Source organism: Desmodus rotundus, chromosome 2, assembly GCF_022682495.2.
Source record: "Desmodus rotundus isolate HL8 chromosome 2, HLdesRot8A.1, whole genome shotgun sequence".
In the NCBI taxonomy this organism is placed as follows: domain Eukaryota; kingdom Metazoa; phylum Chordata; class Mammalia; order Chiroptera; family Phyllostomidae; genus Desmodus; species Desmodus rotundus.
In genome coordinates, this window is record NC_071388.1 from 50864614 (window position 1) to 50886122 (window position 21509).

The 21509-nt window shown below is 46.6% G+C and overlaps 1 long non-coding RNA gene and 1 pseudogene across 1 annotated transcript in view; one reads left to right on the forward strand and one right to left on the reverse strand.

Moving 5' to 3' along the window:
• Positions 1–420: 420 nt before the first annotated feature.
• LOC123479355 (uncharacterized) overlaps positions 421–21509 on the reverse strand; it is a 47228-nt gene continuing 26139 nt past the window's right edge. The window contains exons 3-6 of the long non-coding RNA XR_006654959.3: positions 8973–9027; positions 7065–7203; positions 2043–2237; positions 421–1364 (exon numbers count right to left, since the gene is read on the reverse strand). This is a non-coding gene — a long non-coding RNA (uncharacterized lncRNA). The remainder of the gene's footprint in view (positions 1365–2042; positions 2238–7064; positions 7204–8972; positions 9028–21509) is intronic.
• On the forward strand, positions 17782–17899 carry LOC112301036 (U4 spliceosomal RNA; annotated as a pseudogene).

Consider the following 21509-nt stretch of genomic DNA (forward strand, 5'->3'; position numbering starts at 1 on the left):
GGCAACTGCTCACCCTCCCAAGTAAATCTTCACTCTGAGACCACCCCTCATCCCCAGTATGTGCCCCTAAAATAGAATAGTTCCCAAAGAGTACCACGGAAGAGTGAGAGTTACTGAGTAAGCAAACTGCATTTTCCCCTTAATAAAGTGAGAGCCCCGACTCCTGAAGCTGGAAATGGAAGGGAGCCTCCCAGGCACAGCAGGGGGGACTGGGCCCCATGGCCTCCAATGTGGAGTCCCTGAGACCTTCCCTCCTCTTAGAGATCCTTGCTGCTATGTCAGGTCGGGTGTCCAGCCATCTCTCTTAATGAAATCAAAACCCAGCCCTTCAAGGCTGGCCATGCAGAGACTCTTCCTTCAAAAGGAGAGCAGCCAGCAGGAGCCAGGGCGGGAAGACCCAAGCACATGAAAATAAAGGGCTCCGTGCTCTCGGGCAACACCTTACTGTTTGTTGACCATTTTCCCATTCCTCCTCTCATTCAGTTCTCAGCACAATCCAGTGATATAGGTAGGGCAGCAGTTATTTTAATTTTCTGGATGAGGAAACTGAGGTCTCAAGGAAAGGAACTGATCTTTAAAATTTATGCAACAAATCAGAGGAAGAGTTGATCTAGAACCAAGGTCTCCAGTCTCTTTGCAAAGGTCATGCACTGATACACTAACAGTCTTAAAACGTTCCCGTCTTAAACATTTATGACTACAGAGGCAGCCCCCCAAAAAGTGCTAAAACTTGATACTTTCTGGGGACTTAATGTGGATCAAAACAGGCAACTTCCATCCTGCAGCTCCAGCCCCAAACCCATGATGGCGCAATGACATCCTCAGAGATAAAAAGCATCTGTGCAGAGCCCAAAGGAACACACAGCCAGCCACACCCTGGGGCACTGCATGCCCCGCTGACTCAGGAGGAGCATTCCCACGGTGACCACAGTCTGCTCCAGGCTGTTGCCCAGGGAGACGAGAGAATCAGCAAGCAAAGAGCTGCCCGCCCTGCCCAGCCTCTCCGGGGCAATAGCTTAGCCCTGAAGCTGGCAAGCGCCCACCCCTGGGGTGTGACTCGGCTGGGTGCCCAGGCCTGCAAGCCCGTCCAGGTCTCACAGTTCCTGGTAACACCCTCATGCTTCACCCCCATGCATTTGGGAGAAGAGTCATCGATCTGGCAGCTGCTCAACTCAGCAGCTGATTGGAAATGGGAAAGGCAGAAATCTTCACCAGACCAGCCCTTCTTCCATGAGGTTATTCAAACGTGAGGCTACTGTTTCAAAGGATTGAACACCAGGCCCATATGTGTGTGTCTCTTTCTTAAACTGGAGCATTTCTTCATCCACAACAGGAACACATTTAGTGCTCTTCTGATTAGCAACCTGGAAAGACATTCCTGTAGATGTTATTCAGCAAGCGTTTACCAGACGTGGAGTCACACAAACACGTGATGAGGGGATGGATGGCCATGGGGAAGGCACTGTGCAAAGCGGGATATAAAGACACCAGAGCGAGTACTAGGCTTCCTCAGTTCAAACCCCAGTTCACCTATTCAATAGCTGTGTGACCTTAGCAATGTTACTGAGCTTCTCTGTGCCTCAGTTCTCTTATCTACAAAATGCAGATGCTAGCACCTAGCTTGAGATGATTATACCTAAAGCACTTAAAATAGTGCTCAGAATGCAGTAAGCCCTTGATAAGCATTAGACATTAATACAAGAATATTTTACTTCAATATCCCATGAGACGGGAACTATTACTATCCCCACTTCACAGGTGAGAAAATGGGTTCCAAGGCATTAAGCACATTTCCAAGGTTACAATGCTCACAAGAGGCAAACTCAAGACCGTAAACAGGTTAGTCTGGATCCAAGCCCCATGCTCTCATTGGCTGTTCAGAACAATGCAGATGCCTCCCAAGAACTCATTGTCTTATATGACAGGAAGGAATTAGTATTTGTTTTGTGCCTATTAAGTGCAAGACACTTTGCTGGGGCTTTACATACATTACGTAAGTGAACAAATAACTGGTTCAAGTGAAAAGATGGTTAAGGCCTTACCTGGTGCCTCTGAAAGTCAGAGGGCAAGCGTCGCGCTGCCAGACTCTGAGGGCCCCGCCAGCCGAGCTTTCTCCTCTGAGTCTGGGTGTCTCTCTGGGTCGGAAGTTCAGGCAACCTCCCAGCCTGGAAGGGGGCTCTGGCAGGCAGCCACGGCATGCTACTTTTGCTCTATTCTGATTTTACCAAATAGCAAACCTGTAGAAACCAGCCAGTCATAAATAAGCATTTTATTTAGGTTTCCCCACCCCAAGCTCAACCACCCAGGTTTTCCACCCTTCGGTGTTGTTACCTGTGGCCCGGTTCCGTCCTCAATAACCAGTATGGAGTTAATTTTATTTTCGTACCCGTCTCTGTGAGGCAACTCAATGGGAAACAACAAATCGTAACTCTATGTATTTAACATAATTAATATCATTCAGGTTACTAAGCACTCAGGAGAGATAAGAGATTTCAAAGGAAAGATGTCTTCACTACAACCTAAAAAAGTAATTTGACCAACTGTATTTAATATTGTACAAAGGCTGAAGAAATCCATTCAAATTCTTCTTCATAAAAACTGGGTCAGCACTAAAAGGTAAAGAAGTTTGAAGTGTTTTTTTCCAAAATATAAACCTGCACATTCAGTCTTTTTCGATTTTGTTTCATGTGTATGCATACATATCAAATCAAGAAATACATAGAAATATTAGTAGTGGCTACCTCTGGAGCATAGGCTAATGGTCATTTTATTTCCTCCTTTATGCAGTTCTGCATTGTGAAAGTTGTATATAGCGAGTTTATGTTATTTTTGTAATCTAGAAAGATAACCAAAATTATAATTTCAGTTTTAAATTACTGCAGGGGAAAACAGATTTGTTCATATTAGCAACCAATATTTTAAACCTGTGAAAAAGTCTAAGAATTTTACTAAAATGGAAAAAGAACTAGTGCAGAGAAAAATTAAGAAATGAGTTAATGACTATCCAGGGAAAGTAGTATATAATTTATATTTATAACGTAACTCGGGTTTTCAGCAACACATTCCGATTGACTGTTTGTATCCATTTACAAAGGGTGTAATGGATGCAAATATATATATATATTTTATGTCTCCAACCTCAACTCAGGCCGTTCCTTGTTTCCATTTTTTTTAAGATTTTATTTATTTATTTTCAGAGAGAAGGGAAGGGAGAGAGAAAGCGGGAGAGAAACATCAATGTGTGGTTGCCTGTCATGTTGTCCCATACTGGGTACCTGGCCTGCAACCCAGGCATGTGCCCTGACTGGGAATCGAACTGGTGACCCTTTGCTTCACAGGCCCGTGCTCAATCCACTGAGCTACACCAGCCAGGGTATATCTCTAGTTTGAAGCAGTGGTGTTTAACCTTGAGGAAGGCAGTCATGGGCCTATTTGAGAATCACAGGGAGAGCCTCACACAATAAACCTTCCCCCCTTTATGGCAACAGGACACACACACCCCACAAAGGTTCACATATAAATTTAGAAGCTTCTGGTCCCTGACACCCATCCATCCATGCCCCCTGAATCCAGGAAACAGGTCAAGAAACTGCTTCGAGGATTTTCTACTGTCAGTCTTCCCCAAGTTTTTGATTATGAATAATTTCAAGCACAGAGAAAAGTTGAAAGAATAGAACAATCAATATCCGTATATATACCTTCCACTTTGACTTAGCAATTCCTAACATTTTTGTGATATTAGGTTTATCTAGCTGCATTTTCCCTGAGACGATGAAAATTGTGAACACTCTGTCGGATCACCCACAAGTACTTCAGTGTGCTCCTTAAATATAAAGATGTTCTTCTTCATAACAACAAGCACATTACCCAAGAACACTAACAATTCTGGACTACCTATTACCAAGAACCTTTTTAATATAGTAAACAATCAGGAAGAAGATAAAGTCCTTGGGGAGTGTGAAGAGCTACAGATGTTCTTCATCTACAGACTGTAGATGAGCTACAGACTGTACAAACGCTGTCCCCAAAAGAGAAGTGAGTAAAAAGTGTCTGATCTTGTCCCTCTAGCACATCGGGGCAGTAGCTGCCTTCCCTGCCACACCAGCCCAGAGAGAGCACTGGCCTGAGGCCCTGGAGCAAAGGAGGACCCCTCAGTGGGCCGGCTGCCTCAGAGGCACGCATGCTCTGACCTGGGACAGGCAGCAGAGGCAATTGCTCCTCTTCTCCATTCTCTGCCACTGAGAAGGCCAGTGACTGATTTCATGGTGTCTAGCTCCTTGCTTGCCAGCAATATAGCCACTAAAAATCTCAGCCAACTCTCGGCTTCAGCTTTCCCTCGTTTTCCTGCCAACTCCCCCAAACCTGAAGACAACCAGCAGAGTCGGCTGAACTCAGCCAGACCCAACAGGTCTGACTGGGATAGCATTAATTCTCTCTGTTCAAACCGGGCATGTGTTTTTCAACCTGTTGCTTTCTATAGTGATTTCTAGATGCTAGAAAGTTGTGGAGTTCAGAGGTTTCAAAAATACACCCCGTGCCTCCCCACCATCACCTCCACATCAACTCCCAATACAAACTCTCGTAAGGTCCCCTCAGCACCAGGAATGCAGCTCTGTCTGTGGTTATCCTTTTGACATTGTGATTTAGCGATGTGTGTCCCCCACTACCCTGAGCAACTTGGAAACAACAACCTTGTCCTTTCCAACTTTATACCTGTATCATAGATTGAATGGTGGCCCCCAAAAGATATGTCCAACTCCTAACCCCCAGTACCTATGACTTTATTTGGGAATGTGACTTTATTTGGGAAAAGGGCCTTTGCAAATGGAATTAAAATAAGAATCTCTAGCTAAGGTCAGCCTGGATTATCCAATGACAAATACCCTTACTAAAGACACATAGAGGAGAGACACTCAGGAAGAAGAAGGTCATGTAAAGCCGGAGGCAGAGAGTGGAGTGATGCAGCCACAAGCCAAGGAATGCCTGGAGCCACAAGAAGCTGAAGAGGCAGGAAGAGTTTTCCTCTAGGGATTTCTCAGGGACTGAGGCCCTGCCAAAACCTTGATTTCAGACTCCTGGCCTCCACCATTTCCTGCTGCTCTAAGCCCCCACCTGTTACAGCAGCGCTAGGACTCTGACGTAGAAGAAGCACCATCCGTGATAGGTCATTTGAGCAATGCATACTTGCTGAGGGATTGAAAAGGCTGGGGATGTGGTCTTGTGCCTTCTCCACATCCTTTAGATGAGGAAGCATCTCGCGGAAAGCTGCTGGACTCCAGCTGACAAATATGCAAGCATCACTGTTGTGGTGTCAACTGAACAATTCGTTCCTTTAGTGAGGTGTTGGAATCTCACTTTATATTCATTGTTCTGCCCTCCTCAATTTTACTGTCAGTGACTGAATTGACTTTTGATAAGTTGCCAAAACACCAGAAATTATGAGGCTCTTTCTTTAAGGTTGGAAAGGGGAGGAACTCTACTTCCCTGTTCAGTTATTTCAGGCGAGGGTGGGAGCAGGTTTTCTGTGCCAGCAGCATCCTGCTTATGATTCAGGATGTGCAGCCAAAGGCAAACAGTTCCTCTTCAAATTCAATCAAATAGGAAGGAGCAAAGGCCCAAACAAGAAAAGCCTGGTTCTCTTTGTGTGTACAGCCAAGGGGTCCTGGGAAGCTTGTGAGGGATGATGACCTATCTCAGGCACAGCAAGACTGAACTTCAATGGTACTCAGGAAACTCGTGCACATACTCAGCACGGCCTTCCAATCCTGGCCTTACGGAGTCACATCCTGGACAATCCCAAACTGCCGTAGCGGAAGCTATTTGCAGGCTCTAAGGGCAGAGGTTAACCTGAATTAAAACATCTCTCTTTCTTTCTCTCTCTTTTTTTATCTCTTCTCCTTGTAAAAAATTCTATATGCAACTTCCATGATGGCGACTGTGGCTATTAAGGGCCCAAATAATGACTTCTGTGGACAATCTATTTTGTTGACACATGATACAACTCAGAACCGTGATTTTTCACTCAACAAGTCACAACCCTTTAATGGATTGAGAAATCAATTGTGTGCGAGGTGCCAGCACTTTTGCTTAAGTGAAATAGAAGATAAAAGAAAGTATTAGAATGTATCTTGTATAGTAAGGCTAAGTATTGTACTATGAAATGCTGCTTTAGTTTCATATACACGCATGTGTCACTGGCTTGCGATAGAAAAAGTAACTCTTCACTATGAGTCATTATCTGAAAAAGTATAAAAGACACTGACTTAGAGAATCTATGCCACCAAAACAGAAAGCGCTCCTTCCCCTTGTCCAAGTCCAAGTTCTTGAGACCACTGTTGCAGCAATGATGGGGAGCTCAACTAACAGGAGCAATTCATCACCCACCTCATGAGAGAAGTTGCCCTATGAAACCAATGAGCATCCACTCCCATCAACCCACTGAGTGCCTTCTCTCTGTTCAAGTCCACCATGCCTGAAACTTGGCCCCTGACTCTTGGATCCTTATTTCTGCATCTTGGTAGAACTGTACTTTATTCACCTCCAGCTTCCTGGGGCCCACTGTTCTTCCTCTGAAGTCCGAGAAAACTTCACAGCCTTTCACAATTAGTTCAAAACAGACTCACACAGAGCTCCTGACATCTTTGAAGAGAAAAAGGAATCTCCTTAATTCCTTGTACCAACCTTCTTTGTCTTCCTTTATCAATGTGTCCAATTTCCCCTTTTTGCCAGGAAAAGTCACTCGGGCCTCCACTAAGGATTCTCTCCATCCTAGAATGTGCTGAGCCTCCTCGCCCTTGCTCCGATACCCCGGCCCGCGTCCCACCACTGTGCACTGCCCCCTGCAGGGCCTGCATCGTGGATATGCTCTGGGCTTTCTGATCACCCATGATTAAGAACTATAACTAATTAGACTAGACAAGTGGTATAGATGGAGCATGCATTTAGGCATCAGCAGAACCAGATCCAAGTTTTTGGTGCTGTTGCTTTACGAGCTATTGACCTTGAGCAAGTGGCTGAACTTCTCTAAGCCTCATCCTATAAAGGCAAATAATGCTAACACCCACCTCAAGGGAGTTGCTGAAGCCTGTTTTTTTTTTTAAAGATTGATTGACATTTCTGTGATGAATCCTTCTTGCACATCTTATGAATGGATTTCAAAAGGAAAGTCTTCATTCTTTCAGTACTTTCAGCAGCTTATATTACCTGGGGAAAATGTATAAGATACAGACTTTCTGAAAAATATGCATTGTCTAAGGAGTCAAGCCATTTCTGACACGTTAGAGTCACAAAAAGTGAAAAGAAAGAAACGAAGGAAGGAAGGAAAGGAGGAAGGGAGGGAGGAAGGGAAGGAAGAAAGGAGAGAGGAAGGGAGGAAGAAGGGGAAGGAGGAAAAGAAAATTCTGGGTATAGTCTGACCTCCCGCAACAGGGCTGTGCCACAGGGGTCTTCTCCTTCCTGCACTGAGAGCAGACCACGCAGCACAACCCTCTGCCAGCAGCATTTTCTGGTTTGGCGGGGCTGCCAGTCTGTCTCAGCACAAAAGATCCTCTTAATGGAAAGCAAGTGCGCAGGGAGAAAACTGCACTCACATTTTCGTATGCATTCTTTATGCAAAGAAGAAATGGTTCAATGACCAAAATAACCAAGGTTACAGGGAAGGAGCTGTCTTTTACATCTGGGATTGGTGTTTCTTCTGAGGCCCTGGCTGGAGCCTTTCTAAACGTCCGAGCACACTTTTCCGGAACAGGAAGAAACAATGGAGGCACAGAAACTGCTGGGTCATCGGGGGGCAGGTGCTGTAAAAGGCATGGTGACAGCCATCCCCTGGTTGTGGTTTCTGACAATGGTGGATGCTGAGGAACCAGTCTTACCAGATGCCCTCACCTGCACCACACGTTACAGAGTAGCCTGCACCACCGATATGAGTCTTTCACTTAATCCGCCACCACCTTGCACAGTGTTCTCAGTTTACAGGTAAAAAAAAAAAAAATATATATATATATATGTCTATATATATATATATATATAGACACACACATATATATATATGTATATTTTTTTTTAAATGAAGGCTCACTGAAGTGAAAAGTGGTGGAAGTTCAGCACTGGCCAGTGATGAGGCCGGGCGTCCTTTGGCCCAGCACTTTGCCCTATGCTACCGGACTAAACTGTGACACCCTTCTGGGAAATACTCTTCCGCAGAAAGTTCGCTGTGTCTTCCCCCTTCGCATGAGAGCAAACAGACGAAATCGTCCAAGACTGTCCATCCTCTTCTGTGTGTTGAAGTCCTATGTACATCAGCCAATTGGGCACCAGAAAGTAACACAAATAAAACGTAAGATAAGGCAGTTGAAAATTTCCAAAAGAAGTGATCAGAATCCACTCTATGTCTACAGTTTGTGAGAATATGTAAATGCTCCCTGGGAGGTTTCCTCTTTGTGCCCATCAAATTCCCATAGACATCGATGAATCCGAAAACTGAGAATCACTGAAAGGTAATTGCCACCTGACCAGGTGGACTTGTCTGGACACTACATTCAGCTCTGAACTTCCTGGTCCCCAGGGAGAAAATCAACAAAGTAGCGATAAGGCAAGGATTTCTACCAGAAAATCTTTCTCTGTATTTCTCCCTCTCTCTCCCTCTCTCCCTCTCTCTCCCTCTCTCTCCCTCTCACTCTCTCTCAGAAAACTGGAGGCCAAGATACAATTGACCTCTCACACTCTCACCCTTGTGGAGTAAAAAGGCAAGAACTGTAGCTTAGAATCTGCACCAACATGATAGAGGTGTTCATCAAGCATTGCCAAACAAAAAAGTTGCTACATAATCCATTTTCAAAAATGGAAAATTCATGGATGTCATATTAACATTCAAATAACTCGACTGCTAGAGAGCTGAAGGGGTTTTGTTTCTCAGTCCGTATAAAGGCTCTGCCTGCCTGACCTGGTTTACTCTGTTAATCTGTTTACTGTACCTTTCTCCGGAGATGATGCCCTGGTGGGTGCCTGCCTCTTTCCAGGTCTGTAATCCTGATAAATAAATAAGGGGGCTTGTTAGTAGAATTAGGTTTGGGGGTTTTGGGTGTTGAGGGAAGGGAATTTCTTTCTTTTCTTTTCTTTCTTTCTTTGTTTTTTTTCAGTCCAGGGGTTCTCTTTTCCATACTTACTTGAACCCTGGAGAAAAAGAAGTTAAGAAACATTCCTGAGCAGGCTAATTCACAAAGCCAGCTGAACCACAAAACCTCCCCCAAGGCCTAAATCCCTCCTCTGAGCTGGTTGGTCTGAATGTCTAGAGTTATGGGGTTCTTTCCTCTGGGCCCTTTGAAATAGCCATAATTAACACTTACTCAGAGGTTTATGATACAATGGTATCATTTATAGCAAGTCAGCGAACTATGTCCTGCGGGGGATTCGTAGTTGCAACAGAGACCATATGTCAAACAAAGCCAAACATATGTGCCCACCGGCCCCTTCCAGAGGTTTGCCAACCCCTCCACCCTTATCTCGATCCCCACACCCAGCTACCAAGAAGCAGCCTCTTGTTTTGATGGTCTTGTGGACTTCAGTACACACAGGGGTTTTCATGCCTTCTGGAATACTATCTACAAAGAATACCCAACTTCCTGGGGTGAAGGGGGAGAACGGCTGGGGGACTGTAGGGAGTTAGAAAGGTGACAAAAAAGGGAGGAATCCGTCCCAATGGGAAAAAGCTCCCAGTGTCACACTACTCCCACTGACCAAGACATCCAGATGCTACAATTGCTGCTCCTCATGCACCCCCAAATCTCCTCGTGCATTCGTGTCCCCTAAATCTGCTTGTGCATACACAGTGGTGGATAGGAGCCAGCTTGTCCAGCTCATGAGAGGTAGGTGAGTGCATGATATCCCAGATCCAGGTGCAGTGACAACACACAGGTAGTTTGATATCAGCTATGGAAGGAGTATTTATACCACAAAAGCCAGCAGGAGCTACAAATCAGAGCTATAGCCCCCCCCCCCAAACACCACCACTCCCCCAGGCTGATGGTTAAACATTTCCCAGAACACCATGGCACATACATACCAAAGTATGAATGGATAATTTTACATAAATGGTACCATGCGTGCCTCGTGCAGGATGTGGGATACAGAGCCCATATGCAGCACCCCTGCCTCCTCCCACCCCCACCCCCAGCTGAAGGAGTTTGGGCTGCTGACAGCTCCCAGCTAAGTCACTCTGTTTAGGAATTGCCAGGGGCTGATGGGAACTGCCACACCCAGGTCGGCTCCCTTCTCTGGCACCCTCCCTGCAACTACTAGTCAATGCGGGGGTGAGAAAGCCAGTCCCATCTCAATTCAGAACAACTCCAACTCCAAATATATATTATATATAAAGAGAGAGAGACAGAGAGACAGAGAGAAACAAAGAGATTGAGGCCCAACTGCCCACCATCAACTTTTCTCCTCTTCAACATTTCCTCTAATCTTGCATTATCTATTTCAGTTCATTTTTTCATTTGCTTAAGTTTCTTTCTAGAGTATTTTTCTCAGACAGGTACCTAGATACCTGGATAATATTTCCCCCTGACAAGCAAGAAGTATTTTGGCTAGCTGTAGAATTTTATGGACATCTGTCTTCAAATCCCCATAACTATAAATGTGGAACGTGACACCCATCTCTTTCTTCTTCTTTTGTAATTAAAGTTTTCCTCTTTGGATTGAAATGGACAAGAGGTTCCCTTTATATTTGCTATTCAAGGATTTTAGTAGGGATGGGCTTGGTATGTGGCTTTCAGTCCTAGTGACTCCATGAGTTTTTTTAAACCTCAGATCCAGGTCTTTTTCATTCAAACAAGAAATCTTCTATCATCTGTCTAATTATTCCCTCTCCTTCCTCTGTTTATTTTTCTCCTCCTCCTGGAACTCCTATTATTGACATCTTAGGTCTCCTGAGTCTAACTTCCTAGTCTCTTATTTTGTCCTCATGATTTCCGTCTCTTTGTGTTTTTGTTCTATGTTTGGGATATTCTTGCACTTGATCTTCTAAGTCCCTGTTCTTCCTGCTTTGATTCATCCAATGAGCACTTTAGTTCAAAATTTGTTTTAGGCCCTGGCTGGTGTGGCTCAGTGGATTGAGTGCTGGCCTGTGAACCACAGGGTCACTGGTTCGATTCCCAATCAGTGCACATGCCTGGGTTGCAGACCAGATTCCCAGTAGGGGGCGCTTGAGAGGCAACCACACGTTGATATTTACACATTGATGTTTCCCCCTCTCCATTCCTTCCCTTCTCTCTAGAAATAAATAAACAAAATCTTTAAAAAATATATGTTTTAGGTTTTTTTATTTTTGATACTGCATTTGATGTCCCTGTTGCTCCTGCTCAGGCTGCTTATTCTGCAGCGCTACTTCCTTGAAGAGCTGTTCGATGGGTTCTCCTTCTCCCTCTCTCTGCCTGCTGAGCCCCTAAGGTGCACAGTTTTCTCTTATCTGTTCTTTGAGGCCCATGGCCAGCTTCTGGGATTCCTTAAGTGACAATATTCCTGTAAGTAACTGCACATAGTCTGTCCCAATCAAGGCACCAGAAAGAAGGAAGCCTCTCAGCTCTGATGTCTTCCCAGGTTCAGCTTCTTCTCAGTCCTAGGACCAGGGGAACTCACTCTTGAATGCTGACGTAACCTAAGGCCCACCACCTTTATAGCCTCATCCCCACAGTCTCCATCCATTGGCTCAAATACTGGAAGTCCTGCTCCAGGTCCCTTCAGGAGGTCCCCAGCAGAGCCAGGCTTGCCCTGGCTCCTTTGGGCTCCATCTCCATCATTCCCAGTTGTCTCATCAGGAGAACTACCAGACTGGAGTTGGGAGTTAAGGGCAGCCAGGGCACCAGCTTATGAAAATCACCATCCCACCCCCAATTTCTTAATATAAATAAGGACAAACTTGATCTGCTGTCCCTGGCAAATGCCGGATTTACTCCTAAGATAATCAAACTCTTGATTCTCCACTGCTTTCTTTGGGGAAGTCCTTCAGAGTTGTGTGTATTAATGAAATAGTTTTGAATAAAGGGATCTACTTTAAAATTGTGCTCATTGGGAAAATAACTGGTTGAAAAAGGTAGATTATAATAATGAATATATGTATGCATGTACATGTGTGTATATATCTTCCATATTCACAGAGGTACAATGATGAATTTATAAATCATTTCAATTGTCTTTTTATCTAGATTGTCCAATATTTCTCGATAAAGATAAGAGAATTGTTCTGTCTAATTACTAATTCAGCAAACTACATTAGAAAATGCTGTTTGAGGCTCACAAGCACTTTTAGAGAGTGCAAGGAGAGACAGCAAAGAGCCCTCAGCCCGTGCATGCCAACGCCTGCACCGTGAGGATTCACCTTGGGAGCCCCATGCTCTCGGTGGGCTCACCAGGCAGTTAGCAATCTGTGGGAACAGAGGAGAACCACAGACAGGAGCTTCTTGCCCAGAGTCACATAAGACAGACCCAGGCCTGGAATGGGGTTCAGAGCAACATGCAGCCATTCCCAATTTCCCTGGTCTCCCAGCTCTCTAGCACTGGCCCCGGGGGACTGGGCAGTCTCGCAGAGCACAGCCATTTCTAGTTCACTGATGAATCTCCCGCATTGAATTGTCTGGCACTTCCTGGCTGCTCTATAAACTTGGCTGAATGAATGAATGATTGCAAGACCTCTCAGCTCTCTTGATGCTACTATAAGACACTTTAGTGGGTGGCGCTGCTTGTTTTGGGGCTATCGTTGAGCTTGCAACTCCATGTCAGTGAGGGACCAACATTTGAGATGTGTAGGAAACAAAGGGGGTTCGTGCTTGGATTCGCTTAGGAAGATTTCAGCCCCGGTTGGTTCATACAGTAGGCTTCTTTCAAAGAGCTGACTTGTCTGCCAATGGACATGACCTGGAAGGGGCTGGCTGTCTTCCAAGGGGGGATATAAAAGGGTTCCAGATTGGCTGTGAAGAGATACCAGATGTCCTCTAAGTATCCTTCTAATCCAGACTCTATGGCAAATGTAATTCCTGGTTGGAAAACCTTATGCAAATTTGTCTGTTTCTTCCAAAAATATTCTTCAACCTTGAAGTCATTCCTGTGCCTATTAAAACTCTCCTTTGAAGCAGCCAACACCAAGTTGGGTGTGTTCTTGCAACAACTGGGGAAGTAAGAGGCATCTCTTAAGAAAGCCTCCTTTGGGCCCCCTGAACTGGCCTGGCATCCGTGAAGGGGAGTCTTATGGAGCTGTGGCCCTGGTCTGTTCCACAGGTATCTGACAGGCCCAGTCCCGGGAAAACATGGGGTAGGGTGGGTGATATTTCAAATATTTAACAACCGATACTGCATGGGCACCAGCCACTCAGAAACGATGAGATGCTGGGGACATGGCACAAACAGGATCTGCAGGTCTCTGTATTTGGTTGCTGGATCCTGGGGAAGTCCCAGAGTGGGGGCTGAGCAGGCTGTGCGGCAGAGGAGCGCTTACAAAAGCTAAATGCAGCAGCTAGTTAACAACCAGTACGGGAGGCTTTCAATAGTGCAAGAATCAAAACGGCCATACCAGTGCACACCAGCTAGACATCAGCCCTGCTCTAAAACCACTTCTGAGCAAGGCTGACCCTCTGGCAGAGGCTGCAACCCCACTGCTCCAAGCCACATTTTATGGAGTTTTTTTTATTAGTCTCTCATGTAACCCATAGCCACATCATAAAATTAAACACCCCATTCTGTACATCAAGTCCACTGACTTCTTGATCCCTGATTAGCACTGGGCTTTTCCCTCTGGGGGTTGTATTACAGTAACATTATAACTGACAGAAAAGGAATCTTTGCTGGAAGCAGTCAAATCCTTCAGACTAACTCAGCTTATGTTGTACTCACAGGTGTCACCCCTGCTCTGAAGCCCTCCTGTAAGCTTTCTGTCCATCTCAGTGGACAGAAAGCTTCTGTACGCTTCTTTCATCCCTACCCCTCCCTGTTCTCCCCTACCTGTGGGTCCCTTCCGCTTCCCATGCCCCTTCCATCTCTTGGGATGACACAAAGCCATGGGTGCTCCAGTGTTTGCCTGGACCACCGGTCAGGGTAACCCCAACTCACCCCTGGGAATAAATTTAGCCTGTGGGTGTTATCCCAGATGGAGAGGTTATCTTTAGCCTGGCAGAGGTTGGGAGTCAGCCTGGGCTGTGATGGGAAACAGCAGGGGAGGGGGAAGGAGAAGGGAAATGAACACTGGAGAATCTACAATAGCTGTGCTCAAGTGTACTCAGGTGGTAGAGAACTAAAAGCTGTGGAGAGTGTGCTTCCTGAAACATGAGGCTCTTCCTGGAACACTGGGGAATAATGGTCTGTTTCATTCCATCCATGAACTAGGAACAATTTTAATAGCAGAAAATATGGCTACATTATGGGTAAGCAGTATAAAACCACAAGCACACATGTTCCTTAAAAAAGGCAACAAACTCAGCATGATCCATGGTTTTCAAGCTTTCCCATTCATATCTGTTTACTACTTGTTCATTAGTTTTGTTGCCTGCAGGTGTTAAAGGTTTAAGACTTAAAAAAAGCATATGGGAAAAAAATTACATGGAAAAACTATACTGCCTGAATTAGGAAAAGGCCACTACTATTTAATTGTAAAGGTAGAACATGTCAGTCCTCCTCAGGAATACCAAGGGCTCAGCTTGGAAGGAAGTAGGACTCCTACTCCTGAACTATTCAAGAAAGGTTGGGTACTTTTCCTTAGAGAAATTGAAATAACTTTCCTGTTAGCATGCCTCTATAAGTAATCCTTCCTTTTCACTCGGAAAACTGTTTCTGCTGTTGATACCCCCAGCCTCGTTTTGGCCTCCCTTGCGGAACAACTGATCAGAATCTTGCGTCAGAATGACTGAGCACTTGCTAGCTATTACTAGGGGAACCAAGGTCCTAGTCTGGACCTGAGCTGCAGCCTGCTGTGTCTGAGCATGTCTGACAACTAAGTCCTGGGAGGAGCTCATTCTGTGGGAAAGGAGGCCTGAGAAGCCTGGTGACCCAGGAAGACAGACCTGTTCGAGGGAGAAGAGCAATGAATGCTGAGTGTCCCCTGCCTGGCCAAACACGTATCGGATTCCTATCAGGAGCAGCGAGACCAGAAGGGTCAACTGGAAAGACCAAGTTGTTCGAGTTTCGCGGGGAATCAGAGCGTAGACAGTAGAGATTTGGGGCTGCACTACAGGAATGTCACACAGACAGAGAGAAGAAGAGTGAAAAGCTTCCTCATTCCCCATAGCTTCGGCCTGGGGAGTCCAGTGGTAACTGGAGTGCCGAGAAGGGACAGGCCCTGGGGGCTCCGGGGAACGACTCCCTCCGAGAGGCTGGGCAGAGGGCTGGGGAGCCTTTGCTCTGGGCAGCCTTCCCCACAGTGCCACCAAGAAGGCATCTGTCCCCGGTGGTGAGACCTGGGGGCACTCAGCTCACTCTACCATGTATTTAAATAATTAAGTCACTCTTTGTCCTTGTCTTCTCTAGATGAAATGACGCCAGTTCAGCCAGCCTATTGAAGCCACCCTTTATTGCAATGTTATATAGTGAATGTGGGTCCTCCTCATTCAAGGAGAAGTTACCTTACCTATCTCTGTGACCTTCCCTCCTATCAGTCACTCACCCTCTGTTCTACCATCTGCAAAATGGCATAATAATGGTACCTTCTAAAAGGGACTGTGAGGATTAAACAAGTTAGTGCCCCCCATGGGTTAGAGCAGTTCCTGCCTAAGCTCCTTGGCTCCTTACAGCTGGGGGAGGTGGGGCTGGGGGCGGGGAATGGGGTGCTGCAGGTACTCTACCCACTGCCTGCCTTTGCGATGGGGATGGACAACCCTGAGGGCCTGGACCAGGGCTCTGCGTCTCAGAACTCCCGCCCACCCCCTTACAAGTACTTGTCCCGGGGATGAACAAAAACATGGCCATGGAAAGGAAGAGAAAATGAGTCAAGGCCAAATGCAAACCAAGGGAAATATAGGGGAAACGATGGGAAAGGACTGTAGAAAAGTAAATGCTGGATGGGAATCGGCCACTCCTTCAGAGGAGAAAAAATCCTATCAGCCCTCTTCCGCCTCTTAACATGGGGGCTGCGCATTTTTATTTGGATGCTAGTTTTCTCTTCTTTTCCAGCCTCCTTGGCCTTGGCGCTCCCTCCCCCGCAAGACTGCTTCTCCCCACCCCGGTCTCCTCGCCTCCCCCTGACCGGCTGCCGCAGCCCTGACCTCGGCTCCCACGCGGGGCAGCAGGCGGCCAGCCGGCGGGCGGGCAGGAAGGGGGAGACGCGGCTCCGGGCACCAGAGATCCTTAACTGCGGCTTGCAAAGCCCTGGCTGATCCTAATCACTGTGGGAAAGGAGCGCGGGCCCGCCCGCCTGCCGAAGACACCGCCTCTTTTCCTACACTTTATCGCTCGGCGCAGCCGCTGATAACCCACCACCGTAAACAAACCGGCGGCTGGAGTGTGCGGTGGCCCGAGGCTGCAGGCGCGCGCCCGTTGCGCCCGGCCGCCCCCCAGGGGGAAGTGAGTCACGCTCCAAGTTGGAAAGAGTTCCACGTTCTCCTCCTCTCCAGACCAGCACCATAAATAATCACGCATTCTTCCCCTGCCAGAAACCCCTCACCTTTTGTTTTATGCACTGAAGAAACAGCCCAGAGATTTTATTCTGCGTTAGGGCCACCCCGCGTCTCCCCGGGAGCTGAGTGGTTGTCCTGGGTTATTACGCTCCTGCCTCTGGTCAAGCTCCTCCGGCCTGGGTTGCGTCTGTGCCTGTGCTCTGTTATTACAAACCTTTGGCTCCCGCACAATCTGAGAGGGGCTGGAGCTGGCTAGGGAGAGGGGTGGGGAGGGGTGGTTTGAAGTCTCTAGGGGCAGGAGATGAGAGCTGGTTCCCACAGTGGTGGCCTTGAACATGTGTAGATGGATGACTTGGTGGAGCCAAGTCATAGTGGGAGCCCCAGGCTCTGGGCTTGGCAAGCGCTCAGGTATTTACAGGCAGAAGGAGCCTGCAGTACCCTGACTGCAGAGGAAGGGAGGGACCCCTTCTCCACTTAAATGATAGTGTGTTCAAAAGTCTCTTAGATGTTATTTGGCAGATCTCATGATCTACCAAATTAGTTCTTGAAATTTTGATTTTGGGGCCCTCAATTAACCTGTGGTACAATTTGGAGACTGGAGTTTGAGGAAGATTCCATGCGTATGGAGGGATATAGAAAGACAAGGTGTGCAGAGTGGCCAAAAGCATCCCAGCTCAGTCACAAGACCCAGGGCTTTAGCCCAGTTCTGCTACCACCTGGCTCTGGACCCTGGGGCAGCCAATGCCCCTCTCTGGACCTCAGTTTCCTCATCTGTCTGTCTAAAGACTGACTAATATCTAAAAGGATCCTCCAGCTTTCCTACTCTGCAGTAATTAATACCCCTCCTATAAATCACTACATTTCTGAAGTGTCTTATCACATACCCCTCTGAAGAAATAGTGTCAGAAACCCATGCCCTTTGGAATAAACCAGCACATGGCCACTCTCTGTAACTGACCCCCTCATCAGTGAGATTAACACTAGTTTTTACCCCTCATGGGTGTTACACAAGTCCAGGGTTTCTCCAGGCAGAATGAAGTCCACCTGAGAGGCTAAAAGACTTAAAAATAAAATACAGCAAATTAACAGCATTAGTTTAGTGCTTCTCCGGCCCCCCAGGTCCAAGCTGCCCTTTGACTGTAGTTCTGTTTCATGTGAGAGGGACTGGTTGGCTCAGAATAGCTAATCAAGCTTTGCGCCGTGGCAGTATCGTAGCCAATGAGGTTTATCCGAGGCACGATTATTGCTAATTGAAAACGTTTCCCAGAATAGCTAATCAGGAAAACTCAACATTTCCCTCAATGGGGAGCAAGGCCGGGGAGGGACGTTCTAGGGGCAGCAGAACCAGATGGGGGTCCTGAAGAGATTCTCTCCAGGGGAATGTGGGTTGGAGCCACCCCTCCTGCCATGGCCAAGAGGAGGGGCTTACTCATGAACCAGAAGCAAACAAAGGCCTGCTTCTTCCAGAACCCATTTCTGACACTACAATGTGTCCCAAGGGAACATGTGGCCCCAGACCGGCTTCATTTCCTGTTCTCTGGACAGAAAGCCACTCAGTCTTGTTTCCTTCATTTGCATAATGTCAAGAAACATGAGTCATACTGAACTGTTGTTTGTTGAGAAATATTGGCAAGAGGTTCCCAACAAAGATTGGAGTTCATTTCTCACAATGAATAGACACTAACTCGATCACTGATGTATTAGGTGAATGGGATCAACACTTTGGACCTCAGTCTTCCCACCCGTGAATCCTGAGCATTCTTAAGGGTTTTTTCTGCTCTATCATGCAGGGACTCTAATATATGTAGGACGACCATGAGTAGACGTAAGATTTTAACTAGCCTTTCAGACAGTCTAGGGGAGCTTCTATAAATGTGACTCCTCCACAGCTGTTCTTGCTTTCTATTTTGTCTGCTGTTGTGGAGATCAGCAACCAAGGAAAACAGGAGAGAACTGGGCGGAGGGAGGGTAATGTGGGTAATGGGAGTCAGCAGCGTAGCGATTGACGGAAACTGGATTTTTAGCGGTGAGCATGGTGTAGTATATACAGATGTTGAAATATAATGTTACAAACCACTGTAGCCTCAATTTAAAAAAAATAAAAACGAGAGAACTCATCAAAAAAGGGCTGAATGTCAAGATTGGGCTAATATGCCAATTATTTTATAAGAATAGAAGCCTTGGGGTAGTGGTTCTAAACCTTTTATAGACACAGAACTTTGTAGAAATTGATGAAAATCACATGTTCTTTCCTCTCCCCTTCTCCCAAAGGTACATACAAATACATATTTGTCTTTGCAGATCATTTCAGGGGGTTGTAGACCCCCGAAGCCCCATCCAAGGACACTGTTAAAATCTCTGCTCTAGAGGCTAATAAAATATTGACCCTCTGTTTCCTTATCTGTAAAGAGGAAATACTACTCACTCCCAACCAGCTTCATAAAGGAAGAAGAGGAGGATAAATAGACCTGTGCTATTAAAACATATTGGTTCTCTGCCTGGGAGACATGTAATATTGATGCAACCCTATTACCATCATCTGCCACGGTCATTCCCTGTTCTGCTTTAGGGGATGTAAATTTCCTTACAAGACAGAAGCAGCCCTGTCTGTGAAATCCCCAAAGCAAACCCTTCTGGTAAGCCAGCACTGGAAGGCTTCAGACTTGCCTGTTAGAAATGTAATAAATCCCCACAGAGACCAAAGGGAAGGCTCAAGGTAGCTCTGTAGGCACTCAAAGGGTAATAATTGCTGGGGTAGGAATGTACCAAATTATACCCTTGTGGTTTTAAAAGTCAATGTAACTTTCCAAAGAGTCTTCCTTTTTCACAGAGTAGGTTGCACTGTTAGAGAAATTAACTCATTGAAACAAAACCAAGGTTTAGGAAAAAATTTTTGATGAAGTGATCAGCTAATATATTAAGGAGAATCAGTCCATTTGGTGCAAGGACCCAAACCTCAATTTCTCTATTACTCATATAATGAAGGGTTTAGATCAGATCCCATGGTCCTTAATCTTCCTGGGTTCACAGATTCTCTGGAAGTCAGATGCAGACTACGGTTCCTGGTCCCAGAAAATATGCATGCACTGGACACATGCTCTCACACGATTTCACTTACAACTCAGGCATGCTACAGAACCCTGGCAGTCTGTCCTGCGGACCACCAGACACATGGAAGCTGCGCTAGGCCTCTCTAAGGCCTTAATCATTGAAGACTTTGGGGATCCACAGATGGAATCAGAGCCAAGCCCCTGACCGTTGCTCAGAGCCTCTGCAAACAGAGGAAGGAGCAAAGGGTTCTTCCTATGACTATTGTGAAAATAACCACGCTTTAAACACCTGATGTAGGGTATGTTTGGAAAGCATAGTTCCAACAGCAGCTCTCCCAGACAGTGACCTGAAACTACAACTCAGTGGTTCCCCGCCCCACCAGGGAGATGAGGAATGAGGATGGATAGCAGGCCTGGGGAGTACAGGGTACAGAGCAGGTTGTAGTCACAACATGCAGACAGCACAGTCCTTGGAGACGTGAATGCTAAGGGTTTCGAGAAAGCCTAGATGCACAGCCATCTTCCATGTGTGGAAGGTGGTAAAAGAAGCTATGCGACTTCTCTATAGACAAACGGCTCTTTCTGAAGCACCTGCGGCTGGCCTCACTGTGGTTCATTAATACTCGCTGCCCCTCCCCAGGAGAAGAGGATATTTCTCCTCCTCGTTGACATCAAGCTTAGCCATATGATTCGCCCTGGCCAGTGAAATGAGCAGAAGGAACGTCCGTCACTTCCAGACAGAAGATTCAAGAGCCAGCCTGAGGTTTACCATGTGCTCCTTTCCCTCCGCCACAGGGCTGGCCATATTCCAAATGTACCGCTCCATCAGCCTGGTCCCAGAGTGTAGGTGACCTGCGGTCAACTTGTCACAGACCTCAGGCAAGTGCAAGAAAAAAATGTTTGGTGTGTGAGCCGTAGAGATTTTGGTTGTTTTTGACTGTAACACAGCCAAGCCTTAACCTACCAATACAGCATCTTCCTTGGGAAAGGACCAGGGATGGGTGCTTAGAATGGCCCTCTCTAACTGCAGGGCTGCTGGCGACAGCACCAGCCAGTGTCAGCAGGGGGCCATGTGCACACTCCTCACTCTTTTCACCCTTGCCTCTCCCTGACGCTGTGAACAGTACCCTCCCTACCCACCACCACCCAAGCACCCATGAGCTCAGCTAAGAGCCAGTGGCCCATCAGTCATGCCACCTACAGAGGGGTGAATGGTCGCCCCCCAAAAGGTGTCTATATCCTAACTCCCAGAACTGTGAATGTGACCTTATTTGGAAAAAAAGTTCTTTGCAGAGGTAAGGATCTATAAATGAGGTCATCCTGGGTCACTCAAGTGCACCCCAAATCCAGTGACAAGTGCCCTTACAGAGACGAGGACAAGAAGACAGAGGCAGAAATCGGAGGGCTGCGACCACAAACTGAAGAACACCGGGAGCACCAGAAACTGAAAGAGGCGTGGGACAATCCCCCCATGGCGTGTGGAGGGCGGCTGTGGCCCTGCCGACATCCTGATTTCAGACTTCTGGCCTCTAGAGCTGGGAGGGAGTAAATTTTTGTTGTTTTAAGCTACACAGTGTGTGGTCATCTCTTATGGTAACCATAGAAAACTAATACTCCACCTTAAAAAATATCTTTTCTTTATGAGTTGCTCCCTTTAATATAATCCTTAAAGGCAAGAACTACAAACCAGTACATTTATGGGTTAGGAAGAAAGCCCCTCTTTCCACCCAGCACCTAGGGCAGGGCCACAGTTATGTTTGAAGGCGGGAAGTGTCAGCTCACAAAACCCAGCTGGTCCCCTTCCTCTGCAGAGGAGACACCAGCAGTGACAGAGGCTGCATCCTTGATTACAGGCTGCGCAGAAACT